This window comes from Diceros bicornis, chromosome 31, assembly GCF_020826845.1.
Source record: "Diceros bicornis minor isolate mBicDic1 chromosome 31, mDicBic1.mat.cur, whole genome shotgun sequence".
Classification (NCBI taxonomy): Eukaryota; Metazoa; Chordata; class Mammalia; order Perissodactyla; family Rhinocerotidae; genus Diceros; species Diceros bicornis.
Window position 1 is genome coordinate 38033090 of NC_080770.1, and position 26545 is coordinate 38059634.

Here is a 26545-nt window from a genome sequence, read left to right on the forward strand (position 1 = left end):
TTCTGAATGCCCTAATGGGAATCTGTGTCAAAACTTTGTTAGGAATTGTGTGATCCTTACCAGCTGGACGTAAGGGAGATGGGGCATGAAGTTATTTCCAGGAGTTGGAGACATACCAAGTTTATCTCAGTTCTGGGCATCTTTGAAATACCTATACAAACTTGTTCCTACATAGTAACTTGCAACGTTGAATGAGAATGTGCTTGCTTACAGCAACGTGCTATATGTTCTGAATGCCCGAATTGGGAATCTATGTCAAAACTCTGTCAGAAATTATGTGATCGTTACTAGCTGGAAGTAAGGGAGATGGGGCATGAAGTTATTTCTAGGAGTTGGAGATACACCCACTTTAGCTCAGTTCTAGGCATCTTTGAAATACCTATACAAACTTGTTCCTACATAGTAACTTGCTACTTTGAATGAGAAACTGCTTGGTTAAAGCAACGTGCTACATGTTCTGAATGCCCGAATGGGGAATCTGTGTCAAAACTTTGTTAGGAATTATGTGATCCTTACTAGCTGAAGTAAGGGAGATGGGGCATGAAGTTATTTCTAGGAGTTGGAGACATACCCACTTTAGCTCAGTTCTGGGCGTCTTTGAAATACCTATAGAAACCTGTTCCTACATAGTAACTTGCTACAGGAATCAGAAAGTGCTTGCTTAAAGCAACGTGCTACATGTTCTGAATGCCCGAATTGGGAATCTGTGTCCAATATTTGTTAGGAATTATGTGATCCTTACTAGCTGGAAGTAAGGGAGATGGGGCTTGAAGTTATTTCTAGGAGTTGGAGACATACCAAGTTTAGCTCAGTTCTGGGCATCTTTGAAATACCTATAGAAGCTTGTTCCTACAAAGTAACTTGCAACTTTGAATGAGAATGTGCTTGCTTAACGCAACGTGCTACATGTTCTGAATGCCCGAATTGGAAATCTGTGTCAAAACTTTGTTAGGAATTATGTGATCCTTACTAGCTGGAAGTAAGGGAGATGGGGCATGAAGTAATTTCTAGGAGTTGGAGACATACCAAGTTTAGCTCAGTTCTGGGCATCTTTGAAATACCTATACAGACTTGTTCGTACATAGTAACTTGCAACTTTGAATGAGAATGTGCTTTCTTGCAGCAACGTGCTATATGTTCTGAAGGCCCGAATTGGGAATCTGTGTCAAAACTTTGTTAGGAATGATGTGATCCTGACTACCTGGAAGTAAGGGAGATGGGGCATGAAGTTATTTCTAGGAGTTGGAGACATACCATGTTTAGCTCAGTTCTGGGCATCTTTGAAATACCTATACAAACTTGTTCCTACATAGTAACTTGCAACTTTGAATGAGAATGTGCTTGCTTACAGCAACGTGCTATATGTTCTGAATGCCCGAATTGGGAATCTGTGTCAAAACTTTGTTAGGAATTATGTGATCCTTACTAGCTGGAGGTAAGGGAGATGGGGCATGAAGTTATTTCTAGGAGTTGGAGACATACCAAGTTTAGCTCAGTTATGGTCATCTTTGAAATATCTATACAAACTTGTTCCTACATAGTAACTTGCAACTTTGAATGAGAATGTGATTGCTTACAGCAACTTGCTATATGTTCTGAATGCCTGAATTCGGAATCTGTGTCAAAACTTTGTTAGGAATTATGTGATCCTTACTAGATGGAAGTAAGTGAGATGGGGCATGAAGTTATTTCTAGGAGTTGGAGACATACCAAGTTTAGCTCAGTTCTGCGCATCTTTGAAATACCTATAGAAACTTGTTCCTACATAGTAACTTGCTACAGGAATGAGAAAGGGCTTGCTTAAAGCAACGTGCTACATGTTCTGAATGCCCGAATTGGGAATCTGTGTCAAAACTTTGTTAGGAATTATGTGATCCTTACCAGCTGGAAGTAAAGGAGATGGGGCATGAAGTTATTTCTAGGAGTTGGAGACATACCAAGTTTAGCTCAGTTCTGGGCATCTTTGAAATACCTATACAAACTTGTTCCTACATAGTAACTTGCAAATTTGAATGAGAATGTGCTTGCTTACAGCAACGTGCTCTATGTTCTGAATGCCCGAATTGGGAATCTGTGTCAAAACTTTGTCAGGAATTATGTGATCCTTACTAGCTGGAAGTAAGGGAGATGGGGCATGAAGTTATTTCTAGGAGTTGGAGACATACCAAGTTTAGCTCAGTTCTGGGCATCTTTGAAATATCTATACAAACCTGTTCCTACATAGTAACTTGCAACTTTGAATGAGAATGTGCTTGCTTACAGCAACGTGCTATATGTTCTGAATGCCTGAATTCGGAATCTGTGTCAAAACTTTGTTAGGAATTATGGGATCCTTACTAGATGGAAGTAAGTGAGACGGGGCATGAAGTTATTTCTAGGAGTTGGAGACATACCAAGTTTAGCTCAGTTCTGGGCATCTTTGAAATACCTATACAAACTTGTTCCTACCTAGTAACTTGCATCTTTTAATGAGAATGTGCTTGCTTACAGCAACGTGCTATATGTTCTGAATGCCCGAATTGGGAACCTGTGTCAAAACTTTGTTAGGAATTATGTGATCCTTACTAGCTTGAACTAAGGGAGATGGGGCATGAAGTTATTTCTCGGAGTTGGAGACATACCAAGTTTAGCTCAGTTCTGGGCACCTTTGAAATACCTATACAAACTTGTTCCTACATAGTAACTTGCAACTTTGAATGAGAATGTGCTTGCTTACAGCAACGTGCTATATGTTCTGAATGCCCGAATTAGGAATCTGTGTCAAAACTTTGTTAGGAATTATGTGATCCTTACTAGTTGAAAGTAAGGGAGATGGGGCATGAAGTTATTTGTAGAAGTTGGAGACATACAACGTTTAGCTCAGTTCTGGGCATCTTTGAAATACCTATACAAACTTGTTCCTACATAGTAACTTGCAACTTTGAATGAGAATGTGCTTGCTTACAGCAACGTGCTACATGTTCTGAATGCCCGAATTGGGAATCTGTGTCAAAAAATTTGTGAGGAATTATGTGATCCTTACTAGCTGGAAGTAAGGGAGATGGGGCATGAAGTTATTTCTAGGAGTTGGAGAGATACCAAGTTTAGCTCAGTTCTGGGCATCTTTGAAATATCTATACAAACTTGTTCCTACATAGTAACTTGCAACTTTGAATGAGAATTTGATTGCTTACAGCAACATGCTATATATTCTGAATGCCTGAATTCGGAATCTGTGTCAAAACTTTGTTAGGAATTATGTGATCCTTACTAGATGGAAGTAAGTGAGATAGGGCATGAAGTTATTTCTAGGAGTTGGAGACATACCAAGTTTAGCTCAGTTCTGGGCATCTTTGAAATACCTATAGAAACTTGTTCCTACATAGTAACTTGCTACAGGAATGAGAAAGGGCTTGCTTAAAGCAACGTGCTACATGTTCTGAATGCCCGAATTGGGAATCTGTTTCAAAACTTTGTTAGGAATTATGTGATCCTTACCAGCTGGAAGTAAAGGAGATGGGGCATGAAGTTATTTCTAGGAGTTGGAGACATACCAAGTTTAGCTCAGTTCTGGGCATCTTTGAAATACCTATACAAACTTGTTCCTACATAGTAACTTGCAACTATGAATGAGAATGTGTTTGCTTAAAGCAACGTGCTATATGTTCTGAATTCCCGAATTGGGAATCTGTGTCAAATATTTGTTAGGAATTATGTGATCCTTACTAGCTGGAATTAAGGGAGTTGGGGCATGAAGTTATTTCTAGGAGTTGGAGACATACCCACTTTAGCTCAGTTCTGGACATCTTTGAAATACCTATACAAACTTGTTCCTACATAGTAACTTGCAACTTTGAATGAGAAAGTGCTTGCTTACAGCAACGTGCTATATGTTCTGAATGCCCGTATTGGGAATCTGTGTCAAAACCTTTTAGGAATTATGTGATCCTTACTAGCTGGAAGTAAGGAAGCTGCGGCATGATGTTATTTCTAGGAGTTGGACACATACCAAGTTTAGCTCAGTTCTGGGCATCTTTGAAATACCTATACAAACTTGTTCCTACATAGTAACTTGCAACTTTGAATGAGAATGTGCTTGCTCACAGCAACGTGCTATAAGTTCTGAATACCCGAATTGGGAATCTGTGTCAAAACTTTGTTAGGAATTATGTGATCCTTACTACCAGGAAGTAAGGGAGTTGGGACATGAAGTTATTTCTAGGAGTTGGAGACATACCAAGTTTAGCTCAGTTCTGGGCATCTTTGCAATACCTATACAAACTTGTTCCTACATAGTAACTTGCAACTTTGAATGAGAATGTGCTTGCTTACAGCAACGTGCTATATGTTCTGAATGCCCGAATTGGGAATCTGTGTCAAAACTTTGTCAGGAATTATGTGATCCTTAGTAGCTGGAAGTAAGGGAGATGGGGCATGAAGTTATTTCTAGGAGTTGGAGAGATACAAAGTTTAGCTCAGTTCTGGGCATCTTTGAAATATCTATACAAACTTGTTCCTACATAGTAACTTGCAACTTTGAATGAGAATGTGCTTGCTTACAGCAACGTGCTATATGTTCTGAATGCCTGAATTCGGAATCTGTGTCAAAACTTTGTTAGGAATTATGGGATCCTTACTAGATGGAAGTAAGTGAGATGGGGCATGAAGTTATTACTAGGAGTTGGAGACATACCAAGTTTAGCTCAGTTCTGGGCATCTTTGAAATACCTATACAAACTTGTTCCTACATAGTAACTTGCAACTTTGAATGAGAATGTGCTTGCTTACAGCAACGTGCTATATGTTCTGAATGCCAGAATTGGGAATCTGTGTCAAAACTTTGTTAGGAATTATGTGATCCTTACTAGCTGGAAGTAAGTGAGATGGGGCATGAAGTTATTTCTCGGAGTTGGAGACATACCCACTTTAGCTCAGTTCTGGGCATCTTTGAAATATCTATACAAACTTGTTCCTACATAGTAACTTGCCACTTTGAATGAGAATGTGCTTGCTTACAGCAACGTGCTATATGTTCTGAATGCCCGAATTGGGAATCTGTGTCAAAACTTTGTTAGGAATTATGTGATCCTTACTAGCTGGAAGTAAGGGATTTGGGGCATGAATTATTTCTAGGAGTTGGAGTCATACCCACTTTAGCTCAGTTCTGGTCATCTTTGAAATACCTATAGAAACTTTTTCCTACATAGTAACTTGCTACTTGAAATGAGAAAGTGCTTGCTTAAAGCAACGTGCTACATGTTCTGAATGCCCGAATTGGGAATCTGTGTCAAAACTTTGTTAGGAATTATGTGATCCTTACTAGCTGGAAGTAACGGAGATGGGGCATGAAGTTATTTCTAGGAGTTGGAGACATACCAAGTTTAGCTCAGTTCTGGGCAGCTTTGAAATACCTATACAAACTTGTTCCTACATAGTATCTTGCAACTTTGAATGAGAATGTGCTTGCTTACAGCAACGTGCTATATGTTCTGAATTCCCGAATTGGGAATCTGTGTCAAATCTTTGTTACAAATTATGTGATCCTTAGTAGCTGGAAGTAAGGGAGATGGGGCATGAAGTTATTTCTCGGAGTTGGAGACATACAACGTTTATCTCAGTTCTTGGCATCTTTGAAATACCTATACAAACTTGTTCCTACATAGTAACTTGCAACTTTGAATGAGAATGTGCTTGCTTACAGCAACGTGCTATATGTTCTGAATGCCCGAATTGGGAATCTGTGTCAAATCTTTGTTAGGAATTATGTGATCCTTACCAGCTGGAAGTAAGGGAGATGGGGCATGAAGTTATTTCTAGGAGTTGGAGACATACCAAGTTTAGCTCAGTTCTGGGCATCTTTGAAATATCTATATAAACTTGTTCCTACATAGTAACTTGCAACTTTGAATGAGAATGTGATTGCTTACAGCAACGTGCTATATATTCTGAATGCCTGAATTCGGAATCTGTGTCAAAACTTTGTTAGGAATTATGTGATCCTTACTAGATGGAAGTAAGTGAGATGGGGCATGAAGTTATTTCTAGGAGTTGGAGACATACCCACTTTAGCTCAGTTCTGGGCATCTTTGAAATACCTATAGAAACTTGTTCCTACATAGTAACTTGCTACAGGAATGAGAAAGGGCTTGCTTAAAGCAACGTGCTACATGTTCTGAATGCCCGAATTGGGAATCTGTGTCAAAACTTTGTTAGGAATTATGTGATCCTTACCAGCTGGAAGTAAAGGAGATGGGGCATGAAGTTATTTCTAGGAGTTGGAGACATACCAAGTTTAGCTCAGTTCTGGGCATCTTTGAAATACCTATACAAACTTGTTCCTACATAGTAACTTGCAACTATGAATGAGAATGTGTTTGCTTAAAGCAACGTGCTATATGTTCTGAATTCCCGAATTGGGAATCTGTGTCAAAAATTTGTTAGGAATTATGTGATCCTTACTAGCTGGAATTAAGGGAGTTGGGGCATGAAGTTATTTCTAGGAGTTGGAGACATACCCACTTTAGCTCAGTTCTGGACATCTTTGAAATACCTATACAAACTTGTTGCTACATAGTAACTTGCAACTTTGAATGAGAAAGTGCTTGCTTACAGCAACGTGCTATATGTTCTGAATGCCCGAATTGGGAATCTGTGTCAAAACTTTGTTAGGAATTATGTGATCCTTACCAGCTGGAAGTAAGGGAGATGGGGCATGAAGTTATTTCTAGGAGTTGGAGACATACCAAGTTTAGCTCAGTTCTGGGCATCTTTGAAATACCTATATAAATTTGTTCTTACATAGTAACTTGCAACTTTGAATGAGAATGTGATTGCTTACAGCAACGTGCTATATATTCTGAATGCCTGAATTCGGAATCTGTGTCAAAACTTTGTTAGGAATTATGTGATCCTTACTAGATGGAAGTAAGTGAGATGGGGCATGAAGTTATTTCTAGGAGTTGGAGACATACCAAGTTTAGCTCAGTTCTGGGCATCTTTGAAATACCTATAGAAACTTGTTCCTACATAGTAACTTGCTACAGGAATGAGAAAGGGCTTGCTTAAAGCAACGTGCTACATGTTCTGAATGCCCGAATTGGGAATCTGTGTCAAAACTTTGTTAGGAATTATGTGATCCTTACCAGCTGGAAGTAAAGGAGATGGGGCATGAAGTTATTTCTAGGAGTAGGAGACATACCAAGTTTAGCTCAGTTCTGGGCATCTTTGAAATACCTATACAAACTTGTTCCTACATAGTAACTTGCAACTATGAATGAGAATGTGTTTGCTTAAAGCAACGTGCTATATGTTCTGAATTCCCGAATTGGGAATCTGTGTCAAAAATTTGTTAGGAATTATGTGATCCTTACTAGCTGGAATTAAGGGAGTTGGGGCATGAAGTTATTTCTAGGAGTTGGAGACATACCCACTTTAGCTCAGTTCTGGACATCTTTGAAATACCTATACAAACTTGTTGCTACATAGTAACTTGCAACTTTGAATGAGAAAGTGCTTGCTTACAGCAACGTGCTATATGTTCTGAATGCCCGAATTGGGAATCTGTGTCAAAACTTTGTTAGGAATTATGTGATCCTTACCAGCTGGAAGTAAGGGAGATGGGGCATGAAGTTATTTCTAGGATTTGGAGACATACCAAGTTTAGCTCAGTTCTGGGCATCTTTGAAATACCTATATAAATTTGTTCTTACATAGTAACTTGCAACTTTGAATGAGAATGTGATTGCTTACAGCAACGTGCTATATATTCTGAATGCCTGAATTCGGAATCTGTGTCAAAACTTTGTTAGGAATTATGTGATCCTTACTAGATGGAAGTAAGTGAGATGGGGCATGAAGTTATTTCTAGGAGTTGGAGACATACCAAGTTTAGCTCAGTTCTGGGCATCTTTGAAATACCTATAGAAACTTGTTCCTACATAGTAACTTGCTACAGGAATGAGAAAGGGCTTGCTTAAAGCAACGTTCTACATGTTCTGAATGCCCGAATTGGGAATCTGTGTCAAAACTTTGTTAGGAATTATGTGATCCTTACCAGCTGGAAGTAAAGGAGATGGGGCATGAAGTTATTTCTAGGAGTAGGAGACATACCAAGTTTAGCTCAGTTCTGGGCATCTTTGAAATACCTATACAAACTTGTTCCTACATAGTAACTTGCAACTATGAATGAGAATGTGTTTGCTTAAAGCAACGTGCTATATGTTCTGAATTCCCGAATTGGGAATCTGTGTAAAAAATTTGTTAGGAATTATGTGATCCTTACCAGCTGGAATTAAGGGAGTTGGGGCATGAAGTTATTTCTAGGAGTTGGAGACATACCCACTTTAGCTCAGTTCTGGACATCTTTGAAATACCTATACAAACTTGTTCCTACATAGTAACTTGCAACTTTGAATGAGAATGTGCTTGCTTACAGCAACGTGCTATATGTTCTGAATGCCCGAATTGGGAATCTGTGTCAAAACTTTGTCAGGAATTATGTGATCCTTACTAGCTGGAAGTAAGGGAGATGGGGCATGAAGTTATTTCTAGGAGTTGGAGAGATACAAAGTTTAGCTCAGTTCTGGGCATCTTTGAAATACCTATACAAACTTGTTCCTACATAGTAACTTGCAACTTTGAATGAGAATGTGCTTGCTTACAGCAACGTGTTATATGTTCTGAATGCCTGAATTCGGAACCTGTGTCCAAACTTTGTTAGGAATTATGGGATCCTTACTAGATGGAAGTAAGTGAGATGGGGCATGAAGTTATTTCTAGGAGTTGGAGACATACCAAGTTTAGCTCAGTTCTGGGCATCTTTGAAATACCTAAACAAACTTGTTCCTACATAGTAACTTGCAACTTTGAATGAGAATGTGCTTGCTTACAGCAACGTGCTATATGTTCTGAAAGCCCGAATTGGGAATCTGTGTCAAAACATTGTTAGGAATTATCTGATCCTTACTAGCTGGAAGTAAGGGATATGGGGCATGAAGTTATTTATAGGAGTTGGAAATATAACAAGTTTAGCTCAGTTCTGGGCTTCTTTGATATACCTATACAAACTTATTCCTACATAGTAACTTGCAACTTTGAATGAGAATGTGCTTGCTTACAGCAACGTGCTATATGTTCTGAAAGACCGAATTGGGAATCTGTGTCAAAATTTTTTAGGAATTATGTGATCCTTACAAGCTGGAAATAAGGGAGTTGGGGCATGAAGTTATTTCTAGGAGTTGGAGACATACCAAGTTTAGCTCAGTTCTGGGCATCTTTGAAATACCTATACAAACTTGTTCCTACATAGTAACTTGCAACTTTGAATGAGAATGTGCTTGCTTACAGCAACGTGCTATATGTTCTGAAGGCACGAATTGGGAATCTGTGTCAAAACTTTGTTAGAAATTATGTGATCCTTACTAGCTGGAAGTAAGGGAAATGGGTTATGAAGATATTTCTAGGAGTTGAAGATATTTCTAGGAGTTGGAGACATACCCACATTAGCTCAGTTCTGGGCATCTTTGAAATACCTATACAAACTTGTTCCTACATAGTAACTTGCCACTTTGAATGAGAATGTGCTTGCTTACAGCAACGTGCTATATGTACTGAATGCCAGAATTGGGAATCTGTGTCAAAACTTAGTTAGGAATTATGTGATCCTTACTAGCTGGAAATAAGGGAGATGGGGCATGAAGTTATTTCTCGGAGTTGGAGACATACAACTTTTAGCTCAGTACTGGGCATCTTTGAAATACCTATACAAACTTGTTCCTACATAATAACTTGCAACTTTGAATCAGAATGTGCTTGCTTACAGCAACGTGCTATATGTTCTGTAAGCCCGAATTGGGAATCTGTGTCAAATCTTTGTTAGGAATTATGTGATCCTTACTAGATGGAAGTAAGGGAGATGGGGCATGAAGTTATTTCTAGGAGTTGGACACATACCCACTTTAGCTCAGTTCTGGGCATCTTTGAAATACCTATAGAAACTTCTTCCTACATAGTAACTTGCTACTTGGAATGAGAAAGTGCTTGCTTAAAGCAACGTGCTATATGTTCTGAATGCCCGAATTGGGAATCTGTGTCAAAACTTTGTTAGGAATTATGTGATCCTTACTAACTGGAAGTAAGGAAGTTGGGGCATGAAGTTATTTCTAGGAGTTGGAGACATACCCACATTAGCTCAGTTCTGGGCACCTTTGAAATACCTATACAAACTTGTCCCTACATAGTAACTGGCAACTTTGAATGAGAATGTGCTTGCTTACAGCAACGTGCTACATGTTCTGAATGCCCGAATTGGGAATCTGTGTCAAAACTTTGTTAGGAATTATGTGATCCTTACTAGCTGGAAGTATGGGAGATGGGTATGAAAATATTTCAATGAATTGGAGACATACCCACTTTAGCTCAGTTCTGGGCATCTTTGAAATACCTATACAAACTTGTTCCTACATAGTAAATTGCCACTTTGAATGAGAATGTGCTTGCTTACAGCAACGTGCTATATGTTCTGAATGCACGAATTGGGAATCTGTGTCAAAACTTTGTTAGGAATTATGTGATCCTTACTAGATGGAAGTAAGGGAGATGGGGCATGAAGTTATTTCTAGGAGTTGGAGACATACCCACTTTAGCTCAGTTCTGGGCATCTTTGAAATACGTATAGAAACTTCTTCCTACATAGTAACTTGCTACTTGGAGTGAGAAAGTGCTTGCTTAAAGCAACGTGCTACATGTTCTGAATGCCCGAATTGGGAATCTGTGTCAAAACTTTGTTAGGAATTATGTGATCCTTACTAGCTGGAAGTAAGGGAGATGGGGCATGAAGTTATTTCTAGGAGTTGGACACATACCAAGTTTAGCTCAGTTCTGGGCATCTTTGAAATACCTATACAAACTTGTTCCTACATAGTAACTTGCAACTTTGAATGAGAATGTGCTTGCTTACAGCAACGTGCTATATGTTCTGAATGCCCGAATTGTAAATCTGTGTCAAAACTTTGTTAGGAATTATGTGATCCTTACTAGCTGGAAGTAAGGGAGATGGGGCATGAAGTTATTTCTAGGAGTTGGAGACATACCAATTTAGCTCAGTTCTGGGCATCTTTGAAATACCTATACAAACTTGTTCCTACATAGTAACTTGCCACTTTGAATGAGATTGTGCTTGCTTACAGCAACGTGCTATATGTTCTGAATGCCCGAATTGGGAATCTGTGTCAAAACTTTGTTAGGAATTATGTGATCCTTACTAGCTGGAAGTAAGGGAGATGGGGCATGAAGTTATTTCTAGGAGTTGGAGACATACAACGTTCAGCTCAGTCCTGGGCATCTTTGAAATACCTATACAAACTTGTTCCTACATAGTAACTTGCAACTTTGAACGAGAATGTGCTTGCTTACAGCAACGTGCTATATGTTCTGAATGCCCGAATTGGGAATCTGTGTCAAAACTTTGTTAGGAATTATGTGATCCTTACTAACTGGAAGTAAGGGAGATGGGGCATGAAGTTATTTTTAGGAGTTGGAGACATACCAAGTTTAGCTCCGTTCTAGGCATATTTGAAATACCTATACAAACTTGTTCCTACATAGTAACTTGCAACTTTGAATGAGATTGTGCTTGCTTACAGCAACGTGCTATATGTTCTGAATTCCCGAATTGGGAATCTGTGTCAAAACTTTGTTAGGAATTATGTGCTCCTTACTAGCTGGAAGTAAGGGAGATGGGGCATGAAGTTATTTCTAGGAGTTGGAGACATACCAAGTTTAGCTCAGTTCAGGGCATCTTTGAAATACCTACACAAACTTGTTCTTACATAGTAACTTGCAACTTTGAATGAGAAAGTGCTTGCTTACAGCAACGTGCTGTATGTTCTGAATGCCAGAATTGGGAATCTGTGTCAAAACTTTGTTAGGAATTATGTGATCCTTACTAGCTGGAAGTAAGGGAGATAGGGCATGAAGTTACTTCTAGGAGTTGGAGTCATACAACGATTAGCTCAGTTCTGGGCATCTTTGAAATACCTATACAAACTTGTTCCTACATAGTAACTTGCCACTTTGAATGAGAATGTGCTTGCTTCGAGCAACGTGCTATATGTTCTGAATGCACGAATTGGGAATCTGTGTCAAAACTTTGTTAAGAATTATGTGATCCTTACTAGATGGAAGTAAGGGAGATGGAGCATGAAGGTATTTCTAGGAGTTGGAGACATACTCACTTTAGCTCAGTTCTGGGCATCTTTGAAATACCTATAGTAACTTCTTCCTACATAGTAACTTGCTACTTGAAATGAGAAAGTGCTTGCTTAAAACAACGTGCTACATGTTCTGAATGCCCGAATTGGGAATCTGTGTCAAAACTTTGTTAGGAAATATGTGATCCTTACTAGCTGGAAGTAAGGGAGGTGGGGCATGAAGTTATTTCTAGGAGTTGGAGATATAGCAAGTTTAGCTCAGTTTTGGGCATCTTTGAAGTACCTATACAAACTTGTTCCTACATAGTAACTTGCAACTTTGAATGAGAATGTGCTTGCTTACAGCAACGTGGTAAATGTTCTGAAAGACCGAATTGGGAATCTGTGTCAAAACTTTGTTAGGAATTATGTGATCCTTACTAGATGGAAGTAAGGGAGATGGGGCATGAAGTTATTTTTAGGCGTTGGAGACATACAACCTTTAGTTCAGTTCTGGGCATCTTTGAAATACCTATACAAACTTGTTCCTACATAGTAACTTGCAACTTTGAATGAGAATGTGCTTGCTTACAACAACGTGATACATGTTCTACATGCCCGAATTGGGAATCAGTGTCAAAAATTTTGTTAGGAATTATGTGATCCTTACTAGCTGGAAGTAAGAGAGATGGGGCATGAAGTTATTTCTAGGAGTTGGACACATACAAAGTTTAGCTCAGTTCTGGGCATCTTTGAAATACCTATACAAACTTGTTCCTACATAGTAACTTGCAACTTTGAATGAGAATGTGCTTGCTTAAAGCAACGTGCTACATATTCTGAATGCCCGAATTGGGAATCTGTGTCAAAACTTTGTTAGGAATTATGTGATCCTTACTAGCTGGAATTATGGGAGATGGGGTATGACGATATTTCTAGGAGTTGGAGACATACTGACTTTAGCTCAGTTCTGGGCATCTTTGAAATACCTATACTAACTTGTACCTACATAGTAACTTGCCACTTTGAATGAGAATGTGCTTGCTTACAGCAACGTGCTATATGTTCTGAATGCCCGAATTGGGAATCTGTGTCAAAACTTTGTTAGGAATTATGTGCTCCTTACTAGCTGGAAGTAAGGGAGATGGGGCATGAAGTTATTTCTAGGAGTTGGAGACATACCAAGTTTAGCTCAGTTCAGGGCATCTTTGAAATACCTATACAAACTTGTTCTTACATAGTAACTTGCAACTTTGAACGAGAATGTGCTTGCTTACAGCAACGTGCTATATGTTCTGAATGCCAGAATTGGGAATATGTGTCAAAACTTGGTTAGGAATTATGTGATCCTTACTAGCTGGAAGTAAGGGAGATAGGGCATGAAGTTACTTCTAGGAGTTGGAGTCATACAACGATTAGCTCAGTTCTGGGCATCTTTGAAATACCTATACAAACTTGTTCCTACATAGTAACTTGCCACTTTGAATGAGAATGTGCTTGCTTCGAGCAACGTGCTATATGTTCTGAATGCACGAATTGGGAATCTGTGTCAAAACTTTGTTAAGAATTATGTGATCCTTACTAGATGGAAGTAAGGGAGATGGAGCATGAAGGTATTTCTAGGAGTTGGAGACATACTCACTTTAGCTCAGTTCTGGGCATCTTTGAAATACCTATAGTAACTTCTTCCTACATAGTAACTTGCTACTTGAAATGAGAAAGTGCTTGCTTAAAACAACGTGCTACATGTTCTGAATGCCCGAATTGGGAATCTGTGTCAAAACTTTGTTAGGAATTATGTGATCCTTACTAGCTGGAAGTAAGGGAGATGGGGCATGAAGATATTTCTAGGAGTTGGAGATATGCCAAGTTTAGCTCAGTTCTGGGCATCTTTGAAATAGCTATACAAACTTGTTCCTACATAGTATCTTGCAACTTTGAATGAGAATGTGCTTGCTTACAGCAACGTGCTAAATGTTCTGAAAGACCGAATTGGGAATCTGTTTCAAAACTTTGTTAGGAATTATGTGATCCTTACTAGATGGAAGTAAGGGAGATGGGGCATGAAGTTATTTTTAGGCGTTGGAGACATACAACCTTTAGTTCAGTTCTGGGCATCTTTGAAATACCTATACAAACTTGTTCCTACATAGTAACTTGCAACTTTGAATGAGAATGTGCTTGCTTACAGCAACGTGCTATATGTTATGAATGCACGAATTGGGAATCTGTGTCAAAACTTTGTTAGAAATTATGTGATCCTTACTAGATGGAAGTAAGGGAGAGGGGGCATGAAGTTATTTCTAGGAGTTGGAGACATACAACGTTTAGCTCAGGTTCTGGGCATTTTTGAAATACCTAAACAAACTTGTTCCTACATAGTAACTGGCAACTTTGTATGAGAATGTGCATGCTTACAGCAACGTGCTATATGTTCTGAATGCCCGAATTGGGAATCTGTGTCAAAACTTTGTTAGGCATTATGTGATCCTTACTAGCTGGAAGTAAGGGAGATGGGGCATGAAGTTATTTCTAGGAGTTGGAGACATACCCACTTTAGCTCAGTTCTGGGCATCTTTGAAATACCTATAGAAACTTCTACCTACATAGTAACTTGCTACTTGGAATGAGAAAGTGCTTGCTTAAAGCAACGTGCTACATGTTCTGAATACCCGAATTGGGTATCTGTGTCAAAACTTTGTTAGGAATTATGTGATCCTTACTAGCTGGAAGTATGGGAGATGGGACATGAAGATATTTCTAGGAGTTGGAGACATACCCACTTTAGCTCAGTTCTGGGCATCTTTGTAATACCTATACAAACTTGTTCCTACATAGTAACTTGCCACTTTGAATGAGAATGTGCTTGCTTACAGCAACGTGCTATATGTTCTGAATGCCCGAATTGGGAAACTGTGTCAAAACTTTGTTAGGAATTATGTGATCCTTACTAGCTGGAAGTAAAGGAGATGGGGCATGAAGTTATTTCTAGGAGTTGGAGAGATACCAAGTTTAGCTCAGTTCTGGGCATCATTGAAATACCTATACAAACTTGTTCCTGCATAGTAACTGGCAACTTTGAATGAGAATGTGCTTGCTTACAGCAACGTGCTACATGTTCTGAATGCCCGAATTGGGAATCTGTGTCAAAACTTTGTTAGGAATATGTGATCCTTACCAGCTGGAAGTATGGGAGATGGGTATGAAAATATTTCTAGGAGTTGGAGACATACCCACTTTAGCTCAGTTCTGGGCATCTTTGAAATACCTATACAAACTTGTTCCTACAGAGTAAATTGCCACTTTGAATGAGAATGTGCTTGCTTACAGCAACGTGCTATATGTTCGGAATGCACGAATTGGGAATCTGTGTAAAAATTTTGTTAGGAATTTTGTGATCCTTACTAGATGGAAGTAAGGGAGATGGGGCATGAAGTTATTTCTAGGAGTTGGAGACATACCCACTTTAGCACAGTTCTGGGCATCTTTGAAATACGTATAGAAACTTCTTCCTACATAGTAACTTGCTACTTGGAGTGAGTAAGTGCTTGCTTACAGCAACGTGCTACATGTTCTGAATGCCCGAATTGGGAATCTGTGTCAAAACTTTGTTAGGAATTATGTGATCCTTACTAGCTGGAAGTAAGGGAGATGGGGCATGAAGTTATTTCTAGGAGTTGGAGACATACCAATTTAGCTCAGTTCTGGGCATCTTTGAAATACCTATACAAACTTGTTCCTACATAGTAACTGGCAACTTTGAATGAGAATGTGCTTGCTTACAGCAACGTGCTATATGTTCTGAATGCCCAAATTGGGAATCTGTGTCAAAACTTTGTTAGGAATTATGTGATCCTTACTAGCTGGAAGTAAGGGAGATGGGGCATGAAGTTATTTCTAGGAGTTGGAGACATACAACGTTTAGCTCAGTTCTGGGCATCTTTGAAATACCTATAAAAACTTGTTCCTACATAGTAACTTGCAACTTTGAACGAGAATGTGCTTGCTTACAACAACGTGCTATATGTTCTGAATGCCCGAATTGGGAATCTGTGTCAAAACTTTGTTAGGAATTATGTGATCCTTACTAGCTGGAAGTAAGGGAGATTGGGCATGAAGTTATTTCTTGGAGTTGGAGACATACAACGTTTAGCTCAGTTCTGGGCATCGTTGAAATACCTATAGAAACTTCTTCCTACACAGAAACTTGCTACTTGGAATGAGAAAGTGCTTGCTTAAAGCAACGTGCTACATGTTCTGAATGCCCGAATTGGGAATCTGTGTCAAAACTTTGTTAGGAATTATGTGATCCTTACTAGCTGGAAGTAAGGGAGATGGGGCATGAAGTTATTTCTAGGAGTTGGAGATATACCAAGTTTAGCTCAGTTCTGGGCATCTTTGAAATACCTCTACAAACTTGTTCCTACATAGTAACTTGCAACTTTGAATGAGAATGTGCTTGCTTACAGCAACTTGCTATATGTTCTGAAAGACCGAATTGGGAATCTGTGTCAAAATATTTTTAGGAATTATGTGATCCTTACAAGCTGGAAATAAGGGAGTTGGGGCATGAAGTTATTTCTGGAGGTTGGAGACATACCAAGTTTAGCTCAGTTCTGGGCTTCTTTGAAATACCTATACAAACTTGTTCCTACATAGTAACTTGCAACTTTGAATGAGAATGTGCTTTCCTACAGCAACGTGCTATATGTTCTGAATGCCTGAATTGGGAATCTGTGTCAAATCTTTGTTAGGAATTTTGTGATCCTTACTAGCTGGAAGTAAGGGAGATGGGGTATGAAGATATTTCTAGGAGTGGGAGACATACCCACTTCAGCTCAGTTCTGGACATCTTTGAAATACCTATACAAACTTGTTCCTACATAGTAACTTGCCACTTTGAATGAGAATGTGCTTACTTACAGCAACGTGCTATATGTTCTGAATGCCCGAATTGGGAATCTGTGTCAAAACTTTGTTAGGAATTATGTGATCCTTACTAGCTGGAAGTAAGGGAGATGGGGCATGAAGTTATTTCTCGGAGTTGGAGACATACAATGTTTAGCTCAGTTCTGGGCATCTTTGAAATACCTATACAAACTTGTTCCTACATAGTAACTTGCAACTTTGAATGAGAATGTGCTTGCTTACAGCAACGTGCTATATGTTCTGAATGCCCGAATTGGGAATCTGTGTCAAAACTTTGGTAGGCATTATGTGATCCTTACTAGCTGGAAGTAAGGGAGATGGGGCATGAAGTTATTTCTAGGAGTTGGAGACATACCCACATTAGCTCAGTTCTGGGCATCTTTGAAATACCTAAAGAAACTTCTTCCTACATAGTAAATTGCAACTTTGAATGAGATTGTGCTTGCTTAAAGCAACGTGCTACATGATCTGAATGCCCGAATTGAGAATCTGTGTCAAAACTTTTTTAGGAATTATGTGATCCTTACTAGCTGGAAGTAAAGGAGATGGGGCATGAAGTTATTTCTAGGAGTTGGAGAGATACCAAGTTTAGCTCAGTTCTGGGCATCTTTGAAATACCTATACAAACTTGTTCCTACATAGTAACTGGCAACTTTGAATAAGAATGTGCTTGCTTACAGCAACGTACTACATGTTCTGAATGCCCGAATTGGGAATCTGTGTCAAAACTTTGTTAGGAATATGTGATCCTTACCAGCTGGAAGTATGGGAGATGGGTATGAAAATATTTCTAGGAGTTGGAGACATACCCACTTTAGCTCAGTTCTGGGCATCTTTGAAATACCTATACAAACTTGTTCCTACAGAGTAAATTGCCACTTTGAATGAGAATGTGCTTGCTTACAGCAACGTGCTATATGTTCGGAATGCACGAATTGGGAATCTGTGTCAAAACTTTGTTAGGAATTTTGTGATCCTTACTAGATGGAAGTAAGGGAGATGGGGCATGAAGTTATTTCTAGGAGTTGGAGACATACCCACTTTAGCTCAGTTCTGGGCATCTTTGAAATACGTATAGAAACTTCTTCCTACATAGTAACTTGCTACTTGGAGTGAGAAAGTGCTTGCTTAAAGCAACGTGCTACATGTTCTGAATGCCCGAATTGGGAATCTGTGTCAAAACTTTGTTAGGAATTATGTGATCCTTACTAGCTGGAAGTAAGGGAGATGGGGCATGAAGTTATTTCTAGGAGTTGGAGACATACCAATTTAGCTCAGTTCTGGGCATCTTTGAAATACCTATACAAACTTGTTCCTACATAGTAACTGGCAACTTTGAATGAGAATGTGCTTGCTTACAGCAACGTGCTATATGTTCTGAATGCCCGAATTGGGAATCTGTGTCAAAACTTTGTTAGGAATTATGTGATCCTTACTAGCTGGAAGTAAGGGAGATGGGGCATGAAGTTATTTCTAGGAGTTGGAGACATACAACGTTTAGCTCAGTTCTGGGCATCTTTGAAATACCTATACAAACTTGTTCCTACATAGTAACTTGCAACTTTGAACGAGAATGTGCTTGCTTACAACAACGTGCTATATGTTCTGAATGCCCGAATTGGGAATCTGTGTCAAAACTTTGTTAGGAATTATGTGATCCTTACTAGCTGGAAGTAAGGGAGATTGGGCACGAAGTTATTTCTAGGAGTTGGAGACATACAACGTTTAGCTCAGTTCTGGGCATCTTTGAAATACCTATACAAACTTGTTCCTACATATTAACTTGCTACTTGGAATGAGAATGTGCTTGCTTAAAGCAACGTGCTACATGTTCTGAACGCCCGAATTGGGAATCTGTGTCAAAACTTTGTTAGGAATTATGTGATCCTTACTAGCTGGAAGTATGGGAGATGGGGTATAAACATATTTCTAGGAATTGGACACATACCAAGTTTAGCTCAGATCTGGACATCTTTGAAATACCTATACAAACTTGTTCCTACATAGTAACTTGCAACTTTGAATGAGAATGTGCTTGCTTACAGCAACGTGCTATATGTTCTGAATGCCCGAATTGGGAATCTGTGTCAAAACTTTGTTCGGAATTATGTGATCCTTACTAGATGGAAGTAAGGGAGATGGGGCATGAAGTTATTTCTAGGAGTTGGAGACATACCCACTTTAGCTCAGTTCTGGGCATCTTTGAAATCCCTTACAAAATTTTTCCTACATAGTAACTTGCAACTTTGAATGAGAATGTGCTTGTTTACAGCAACGTGCTATATGTTCTGAATGCCCTAATTGGGAATCTGTGTCAAAACTTTGTTAGGAATTATGTGATCCTTACTAGATGGAAGTAAGGGAGATGGGGCATGAAGTTATTTCTAGGAGTTGGAGACATACCCACTTTAGCTCAGTTCTGGGCATCGTTGAAATACCTATAGAAACTTCTTCCTTCATAGTAACTTGCTCCTTGGAATGAGAAAGTGCTTGCTTAAAGCAACGTGCTACATGTTCTGAATGCACGAATTGGGAATCTGTGTCAAAACTTTGTTAGGAATTATGTGATCCTTACTAGCTGGAAGTAAAGGAGATGGGGCATGAAGTTATTTCTAGGAGTTGGAGAGATACCAAGTTTAGCTCAGTTCTGGGCATCATTGAAATACCTATACAAACTTGTTCCTGCATAGTAACTGGCAACTTTGAATGAGAATGTGCTTGCTTACAGCAACGTGCTACATGTTCTGAATGCCCGAATTGGGAATCTGTGTCAAAACTTTGTTAGGAATATGTGATCCTTACCAGCTGGAAGTATGGGAGATGGGTATGAAAATATTTCTAGGAGTTGGAGACATACCCACTTTAGCTCAGTTCTGGGCATCTTTGAAATACCTATACAAACTTGTTCCTACAGAGTAAATTGCCACTTTGAATGAGAATGTGCTTGCTTACAGCAACGTGCTATATGTTCGGAATGCACGAATTGGGAATCTGTGTAAAAATTTTGTTAGGAATTTTGTGATCCTTACTAGATGGAAGTAAGGGAGATGGGGCATGAAGTTATTTCTAGGAGTTGGAGACATACCCACTTTAGCACAGTTCTGGGCATCTTTGAAATACGTATAGAAACTTCTTCCTACATAGTAACTTGCTACTTGGAGTGAGTAAGTGCTTGCTTACAGCAACGTGCTACATGTTCTGAATGCCCGAATTGGGAATCTGTGTCAAAACTTTGTTAGGAATTATGTGATCCTTACTAGCTGGAAGTAAGGGAGATGGGGCATGAAGTTATTTCTAGGAGTTGGAGACATACCAATTTAGCTCAGTTCTGGGCATCTTTGAAATACCTATACAAACTTGTTCCTACATAGTAACTGGCAACTTTGAATGAGAATGTGCTTGCTTACAGCAACGTGCTATATGTTCTGAATGCCCAAATTGGGAATCTGTGTCAAAACTTTGTTAGGAATTATGTGATCCTTACTAGCTGGAAGTAAGGGAGATGGGGCATGAAGTTATTTCTAGGAGTTGGAGACATACAACGTTTAGCTCAGTTCTGGGCATCTTTGAAATACCTATAAAAACTTGTTCCTACATAGTAACTTGCAACTTTGAACGAGAATGTGCTTGCTTACAACAACGTGCTATATGTTCTGAATGCCCGAATTGGGAATCTGTGTCAAAACTTTGTTAGGAATTATGTGATCCTTACTAGCTGGAAGTAAGGGAGATTGGGCATGAAGTTATTTCTTGGAGTTGGAGACATACAACGTTTAGCTCAGTTCTGGGCATCGTTGAAATACCTATAGAAACTTCTTCCTACACAGAAACTTGCTACTTGGAATGAGAAAGTGCTTGCTTAAAGCAACGTGCTACATGTTCTGAATGCCCGAATTGGGAATCTGTGTCAAAACTTTGTTAGGAATTATGTGATCCTTACTAGCTGGAAGTAAGGGAGATGGGGCATGAAGTTATTTCTAGGAGTTGGAGATATACCAAGTTTAGCTCAGTTCTGGGCATCTTTGAAATACCTCTACAAACTTGTTCCTACATAGTAACTTGCAACTTTGAATGAGAATGTGCTTGCTTACAGCAACTTGCTATATGTTCTGAAAGACCGAATTGGGAATCTGTGTCAAAATATTTTTAGGAATTATGTGATCCTTACAAGCTGGAAATAAGGGAGTTGGGGCATGAAGTTATTTCTGGAGGTTGGAGACATACCAAGTTTAGCTCAGTTCTGGGCTTCTTTGAAATACCTATACAAACTTGTTCCTACATAGTAACTTGCAACTTTGAATGAGAATGTGCTTTCCTACAGCAACGTGCTATATGTTCTGAATGCCTGAATTGGGAATCTGTGTCAAATCTTTGTTAGGAATTTTGTGATCCTTACTAGCTGGAAGTAAGGGAGATGGGGTATGAAGATATTTCTAGGAGTGGGAGACATACCCACTTCAGCTCAGTTCTGGACATCTTTGAAATACCTATACAAACTTGTTCCTACATAGTAACTTGCCACTTTGAATGAGAATGTGCTTACTTACAGCAACGTGCTATATGTTCTGAATGCCCGAATTGGGAATCTGTGTCAAAACTTTGTTAGGAATTATGTGATCCTTACTAGCTGGAAGTAAGGGAGATGGGGCATGAAGTTATTTCTCGGAGTTGGAGACATACAATGTTTAGCTCAGTTCTGGGCATCTTTGAAATACCTATACAAACTTGTTCCTACATAGTAACTTGCAACTTTGAATGAGAATGTGCTTGCTTACAGCAACGTGCTATATGTTCTGAATGCCCGAATTGGGAATCTGTGTCAAAACTTTGGTAGGCATTATGTGATCCTTACTAGCTGGAAGTAAGGGAGATGGGGCATGAAGTTATTTCTAGGAGTTGGAGACATACCCACATTAGCTCAGTTCTGGGCATCTTTGAAATACCTAAAGAAACTTCTTCCTACATAGTAAATTGCAACTTTGAATGAGATTGTGCTTGCTTAAAGCAACGTGCTACATGATCTGAATGCCCGAATTGAGAATCTGTGTCAAAACTTTTTTAGGAATTATGTGATCCTTACTAGCTGGAAGTAAAGGAGATGGGGCATGAAGTTATTTCTAGGAGTTGGAGAGATACCAAGTTTAGCTCAGTTCTGGGCATCTTTGAAATACCTATACAAACTTGTTCCTACATAGTAACTGGCAACTTTGAATAAGAATGTGCTTGCTTACAGCAACGTACTACATGTTCTGAATGCCCGAATTGGGAATCTGTGTCAAAACTTTGTTAGGAATATGTGATCCTTACCAGCTGGAAGTATGGGAGATGGGTATGAAAATATTTCTAGGAGTTGGAGACATACCCACTTTAGCTCAGTTCTGGGCATCTTTGAAATACCTATACAAACTTGTTCCTACAGAGTAAATTGCCACTTTGAATGAGAATGTGCTTGCTTACAGCAACGTGCTATATGTTCGGAATGCACGAATTGGGAATCTGTGTCAAAACTTTGTTAGGAATTTTGTGATCCTTACTAGATGGAAGTAAGGGAGATGGGGCATGAAGTTATTTCTAGGAGTTGGAGACATACCCACTTTAGCTCAGTTCTGGGCATCTTTGAAATACGTATAGAAACTTCTTCCTACATAGTAACTTGCTACTTGGAGTGAGAAAGTGCTTGCTTAAAGCAACGTGCTACATGTTCTGAATGCCCGAATTGGGAATCTGTGTCAAAACTTTGTTAGGAATTATGTGATCCTTACTAGCTGGAAGTAAGGGAGATGGGGCATGAAGTTATTTCTAGGAGTTGGAGCCATACCAAGTTTAGCTCAGTTCTGGGCATCTTTGAAATTCCTATACAAACTTGTTCCTACATAGTAACTTGTCACTTTGAATGAGAATGTGCTTGCTTACAGCAACATGCTATATGTTCTGAATGCCCGAATTGGGAATCTGTGTCAAAACTTTGTTAGGAATTATGTGATCCTTACAAGCTGGAAGTAAGGGAGTTGGGGCATGAAGTTATTTCTAGAGGTTGGAGACATACCAAGTTTAGCTCAGTTCTGGGCATCTTTGAAATACCTATACAAACTTGTTCCTACATAGTAACTTGCCACTTTGAATGAGAATGTGCTTGCTTACAGCAACGTGCTATATGTTCTGAATGCCCGAATTGGGAATCTGTGTCAAAACTTTGTTAGGAATTATGTGATCCTTACTAGCTGGAAGTAAGGGAGATGGGGCATGAAGTTATTTCTAGGAGTTGGAGACATACCCACTTTAGCTGAGTTGTGGGCATCTTTGAAATACCTATAGAAATTTCTTCCTACATATTAACTTGCTACTTGGAATGAGAATGTGCTTGCTTAAAGCAACGTGCTACATGTTCTGAATGCCAGAATTGGGCATCTGTGTCAAAACTTTGTTAGGAATTATGTGATCCTTACTAGCTGGAAGTATGGGAGATGGGGTATGAAGATATTTCTAGGAGTTGGAGACATACCCACTTTAGCTCAGTTCTGGGCATCTTTGAAATACCTATACAAACTTGTTCCTACATAGTAACTTGAAACTTTGAATGAGAATGTGCTTGCTTACAGCAACGTGCTGTATGTTCTAAATGCCCGAATTGGGAATCTGTGTCAAAACTTTGTTAGAAATTATGTGATCCTTACTAGATAGAAGTAAGGGAGATGGGGCATGAAGTTATTTGTAGGAGTTGGAGACATACAACCTTTAGTTCAGTTCTGGGCATCTTTGAAATACCTATACAAACTTGGTCCTACATAGTAACTTGCAACTTTGAATGAGAAAGTGCTTGCTTACAGCAACGTGCTACATGTTCTACATGCCCGAATTGGGAATCTGTGTGAAAAATTTTGTTAGGAATTATGTGATCCTAACTAGCTGGAAGTAAGAGAGATGGGGCATGAAGTTATTTCTAGGAGTTGGAGACATACCAAGTTTAGCTCAGTTCTGGGTATCTTTGAAACACCTATACAAACTTGTTCCTACATAGTAACTTGCAACTTTGAATGAGAATGTGCTTGCTTACAGCAACGTGCTCTATGTTCTGAATGCCCGAATTGGGAATCTGTGTTAAAACTTTGTTAGGAATTATGTGATCCTTACTAGCTGGAAGTAAGGGAGATGGGGCATGAAGTTATTTCTAGGAGTTGGAGAAATACCAATTTTAGCTCAGTTCTTGGTATCTTTGAAACACCTATACAAACTTGTTCCTACATAGTAACTTGCAACTTTGAATGAGAATGTGCTTGCTTACAACAACGTGCTATATGTTCTGAATGCCCGAATTGGGAATCTGTGTCAAAACTTTGTTAGGAATTATGTGATCCTTGCTAGCTGGAAGTAAGGGAGATGGGGCATGAAGTTATTTCTAGGAGTTGGAGAAATACCAATTTTAGCTCAGTTCTTGGTATCTTTGAAATACCTATACAAACTTGTTCCTACATAGTAACTTGCAACTTTGAATGAGAATGTGCTTGCTTACAGCAACGTGCTATATGTTCTGAATGCCCGAATTGGGAATCTGTGTCAAAACTTTGTTAGGAATTATGTGATCCTTACTAGCTGGAAGTAAGGGAGATGGGGCATGAAGTTATTTCTAGGAGTTGGAGACATACCAAGTTTAGCTCAGTTCTGGGCATCTTTGAAATACCTGTACAAACTTATTCCTACATAGTAACTTGCAACTTTAAATGAGAATGTGCTTGCTTACAGCAACGTGCTATATGTTCCGAATGCCCGAATTGGGAATCTGTGTCAAAACTTTGTTAGGAATTATGTGATCATTACTAGATGGAAGTAAGGGAGATGGGGCATGAAGTTATTTGTAGGAGTTGAAGACATACAACGTTTAGCTCAGTTCTGGGCTTCTTTGAAATACCTATACAAACTTGTTAATACATAGTAACTTGCAACTTTGAATGAGAATGTGCTTGCTTACAGCAACATGCTACATGTTCTGAATGCCCGAATTGGGAATCTGTGTCAAAGATTTTGTTAGGAATTATGTGATCCTTACTAGCTGTAAGTAAGGGAGATGGGGCATGAAGTTATTTCTTGGAGTTGGAGACATACCCACTTTAGCTCAGTTCTGCGCATCTTTGAAATACCTATAGAAACTTCTTCCTACATAGTAACTTGCTACTTGGAATGAGAAATTGCTTGCTTAAAGCAACGTGCTAAATGTTCTGAATGCCCGAATTGGGAATCTGTGTCAAAACTTTGTTAGGAATTATGTGATCCTTACTAGCTGGAAGTAAGGGAAATGAGGCATGAAGTTATTGCTAGGAGTTGGACACATACCAAGTTTAGCTCACTTCTGGGCATCTTTGAAATACCTATACAAACTTGTTCCTACATAGTAACTTGCAACTTTGAATGAGAATGTGCTTGCTTACAGCAACGTGCTATATGTTCTGAATGCCCGAATTGGGAATCTGTGTCAAAACTTTGTTAGGAATTATGTGATCCTTACTAGCTGGAAGTACGGGAGATGGGGCATGAAGTTATTTCTAGGAGTTGGAGACATACCAATTTTAGCTCAGTTCTGGGCATCTTTGAAATACCTATACAAACTTGTTCCTACATAGTAACTTGCAACTTTGAATGAGAATGTGCTTGCTTACAGCAACGTGCTATATGTTCTGAATGCCCGAATTGGGAATCTGTGTCAAAACTTTGTTAGGAATTATGTGATCCTTACTAGCTGGAAGTAAGGGAGATGGGGCATGAAGTTATTTCTAGGAGTTGGAGACATACAACGTTTAGCTCAGTTCTGGGCATCTTTGAAATACCTATACAAACTTGTTCCTACATAGTAACTTACAACTTTGAACGAGAATGTGCTTGCTTACAGCAACGTGCTATATGTTCTGAATGCCCGAATTGGGATTCTGTGTCAAAACTTTGTTAGGAATTATGTGATCCTTACTAGGTGGAAGTAAAGGAGATGGGGCATGAAGTTATTTCTAGGAGTTGGAGACATACAACGTTTAGCTCAGTTCTGGGCATCTTTGAAATACCTATACAAACTTGTTCCTACATAGTAACTTGCAACTTTGAATGAGAATGTGCTTGCTTACAGCAACGTGCTATATGTTCTGAATGCCCGAAGTGGGAATCTGTGTCAAAACTTTGTTAGGAATTATGTGATCCTTACTAGCTGGAGGTAAGGGAGATGGGGTATGAAGATATTTCTAGGAGTTGGAGACATACCCACTTTAGCTCAGTTCTGGGCATCTTTGAAATACCTATACAAACTTGTTCCTACATAGTAACTTGCTACTTGGAATGAGAAAGTGCTTGCTTAAAGCAACGTGCTACATGTTCTGAATGCCCGAATTGGGAATCTGTGTCAAAACATTGTTAGGAATTATGTGATCCTTACTAGATGGAAGTAAGGGAGATGACGCATGAAGTTATTT